The 3,512-nt window shown below is 43.0% G+C and overlaps 1 pseudogene; it reads right to left on the bottom strand.

Annotated features, from left to right (window-relative positions):
* LOC100940487 overlaps positions 1-2,820 on the bottom strand; it is a 33,811-nt pseudogene extending 30,991 nt beyond the window's left edge.
* Between the last annotated feature and the right edge of the window lie 692 nt (positions 2,821-3,512).

The raw sequence follows: 3,512 nt of genomic DNA, 5'->3' as shown, positions 1-3,512 counted from the left end.
CAACCAGTTTTTCTTCCTTTGTTCAGGAGCCTCTGACCAGGGTTGCTACCAGTCGGCCATCTTCCCAGAATCCTCTCAAGAACTATTAAAAATAAATAAACCCCCAAACAAAACCCAAAGAACGAAAAATGAAAGTGCCACTTTAGGACTTCCTCAATGTGTAAAAATATAAAGTTTTCAAATTAAATCTATATTTAGATTTAGATAATGGAAGAAACATAGTAGAAATCCTCAGTTTGAGAGGGTTTTAAGAATTTAAGAGAAAAAATGTTGAAGCAACATCTCTCATGTAGTTTCTCTTGTAATAATCAAGAGAACTAATTCTTGTTAACTTTGAAAAGTTTACTGAATATTGACAAATTATAGTTGTATATAATTATGGAGTACTAAATGATGTTATTTTAGAAAATAAAAATTTATTAAAAAGTAGGAGGTTGCTCTCAGAGGAAAGGAGAGGTTAGACTTTTTTTTAAGAAGTAAAAAACAAAAACAAAAAGTAAAACTAGCAAGTCCAATCTCAAAATTGATTCTCACTCTCATTAAAAAAATGTTATTTTCAAAAGATGTAAATACATACTCTTTATATAATATCTGAAAGACTATGAATGCTTGAGTAGTTTGTTTTATCATGGAGTATAATATACATACAGAAATGTACCATTAAATATACTTACAGAAAGGTACTGTTACAAATAACAGTTGTGCCACCTACTCAGGAGGATGAAGTGAGAGAATTGCTTGAGGCCAGGAGTTCTGGCCTTTAGCTGGATATGTTGATCAGGTGGCTGCAATGAGTTCAGCAGCAACACAGTGACTTTCTGGAAGCTGGGGGACCACCAGGTTGCCTAGGGAGTGAACTTCCAGTGAGATGCAGAGCAGCTCAAACTACCTGTGGTAATCAGGAGTGGGATCACACCTGTGAGTAGCCACTGTGCTCCAGCCTGAGCAACATAGTGTGGCACACTCTCCTTAGAAAAAAAAAAAAAGCATAGAGAATGAGAAATCTAACCTGTTCTAGGGGTCAGAAAGTGTCTCTGTAGTAAAGTGATAATTAAGCTAAGAATATGGATAAACAGACCCAGCTCACAGCAGCCGCCTTGTCTTCTCTCTCCGTTCTCACTCAAGGTTGCCTCTTTGTGGCAAAGGTAATTCAAAGGGAAACCTTTGCCCTCTTCCCTAGAAATTAGAGCCTTGTGGCAGTGTAACTGCTCATATGCCAGTAGTCCCATTTACTGAAGGATTTTTTGAGATATTTCACAAAGTTACTGCTACACCTGTTACATCAGCTATTCCCCCAGATCATTGTTATTAAAAAACGGATGTGAACAATATACAGCTTCTTGTTTTCTCAGGTATATTCGTTCCAGCAGTGCAGAGACTTCCCTAGCAGCATCATCTGATCAGATGTATTGCTATCATGTTTCTAATCTTCTGAAAAGGTATTTTTTTTGTTGAAATATAACTTATAATACTATGCACAAATCATAAGCATACAAGTGAACAGACTTTTAAGAATTTACCATGAAATATAACAAATGCCCAGATCAAGACATAGAACAATACCAACACCCCATATGCTTACTTGTGTTCTGTCATCCTCCTTACCCCAAACTGATCATCCTTACTTCTGACACCACAAATTATTTTGTCTGTTCTTGAACTTTATACTGTAATGCCTCTTATTCTCAGGGTTCATAGACATTCTCCCTAAGGTTACCTGAAACCAAATGTCTTAGATCATTTTGCATCTCTCGATAATGGAAATACCTGAAGGTTATTTATAAAGAAAAAAGGTTTATCGGGCTTGTGGTTCTGCAGAATATAAAAGAGGAGGTATGGAACCAGCATCTTTCAGAGAGCTTCCAATCAAGGAAGGTGAAAGTAGCAACAAGTGGGTCACCTTACATGAGAAGGATTAGAGACAGAAGAGGGATGCCATGCTCTTTTAAACAACCAGCTCTGCATGACAAATACAGCAGTTCTCAACCTGTGGGTCATGACCCACAGGAACTGTATTAAAGGGTCACGTCATTAGGAAGGTTCAGAACCACTGAAATAGAGTGAGAACACTATCATTACTGTGCAGTGATCACCACAAGCCATCATTAGGGTTATGTTCCTATGTCCCAACCACCTCCAATTCATTTCCATTTCTAATATTAGAAATGAAATTTCAGGGCAGAGGTAAGAAGGTGGACTGCTGCCAGCATTCCACAGAGGCTCCCATCTAGAAGGAGAGTTAAAAAACAGAAGTTTAGCAAGTAAGCTGATGGTTTGGAGCTGAGCCAAGAGAGAAGGTCAAAGAACGCATATCAACCCTGCTGAGGTGAGCTGCAACACCAAAGATACAAACAAAAGGTACTGAATCCGTCACCAAGTGGATGGGAGTCCCCTCCTCCATGAGAGGGGCTTGCGGTAGACTCAATACAAATAAGCAAGCAGAGTTCAAATGTCCTCCCATTCCATCCCACAGGAGAGACCTTCTAAAAACTGGACCTTCTACCCATACTAGGGTGCCATGACACTCTCCTGCCAGGCATAAAACTGTATAAAACTGTATATATTCTCTACCTGCAACTCTGAACTCCCAACATTCCCCTCCACTCTCACCCCGAGGTCTGGAAGCCTGTCCCCCATGGAGTCCAGATTCTTGGGCATTTTCTTGAGAGCTGTGGACAGGGGAAGGGCCCTTGCTCGGCTGTGGTGATTCTGTGGCATGGGAGTAAGGAGAGAACGATCAGCTGAAAGGGAACAATACAGGAGTGGTGGTGGTGCCCCCAGGCTTAGAACAACAGCAGCGAAGGGAACAATAAGGCTCATGCCTCTGGGGCAGCTATCCTAGACAGACACGCCCTGTCTCTCTGGGAAACCAGAGGAAGCCAGGCACCTTCTCTGGAGGCAGCTACTGGAGGACAGATCTGGGATGTGAGTAAAGGAGCCCAGGGTTACTGAGGCTGAGACACACCTGGCCCCCAGGGGATCATAGCTGAGACAAAGGTGGACAGGCAGAGGCAGGAACTGACAGCTCAGTGTGAGCTCCAACTGCTTGCCACTACCCGGAACTGAGTCATGGTTTCTGTCGCCTCAAGCAATGTCTGATAACCAGGACAGAAACAAACTCTACAAAGTTGTGCTGTCCAGCAACATCAATTGGGGTGGGGCTGGAATTGAGTGAACCGGCCACCTCCATTAAGCACCTGAGGTTGTCAGGCCTCACCTCCACCTTCTGGATAGTGGCCGAGAACAGAGATCTGGCTGAGGAGACATAGATCTCTCTCTGACTCAGGCAAGCATAAGCCCCTGGGGCATTGGCTCATTGGGGTGAACTGGGTCGCAGTCCCAGCCCCACTGGAGTTACCAGTGACTGGGCATGACAAAGGTGCAAGGTAGGGAAGGAGGCATCAACCTTCCCAGACTAATTTATTTTCTGGGTTGGTCCTTCTGACCACACGGAATGCTGGAGCCAGTCATACCTGAGCTGCGAGCATACTCCTGCTATCTAGTTGCCAGAG

This window comes from Otolemur garnettii, unplaced genomic scaffold, assembly GCF_000181295.1.
Source record: "Otolemur garnettii isolate 467f Iridium unplaced genomic scaffold, OtoGar3 scaffold00339, whole genome shotgun sequence".
In the NCBI taxonomy this organism is placed as follows: Eukaryota; Metazoa; Chordata; class Mammalia; order Primates; family Galagidae; genus Otolemur; species Otolemur garnettii.
This window is presented reverse-complemented; position numbering and strand designations above follow the sequence as displayed.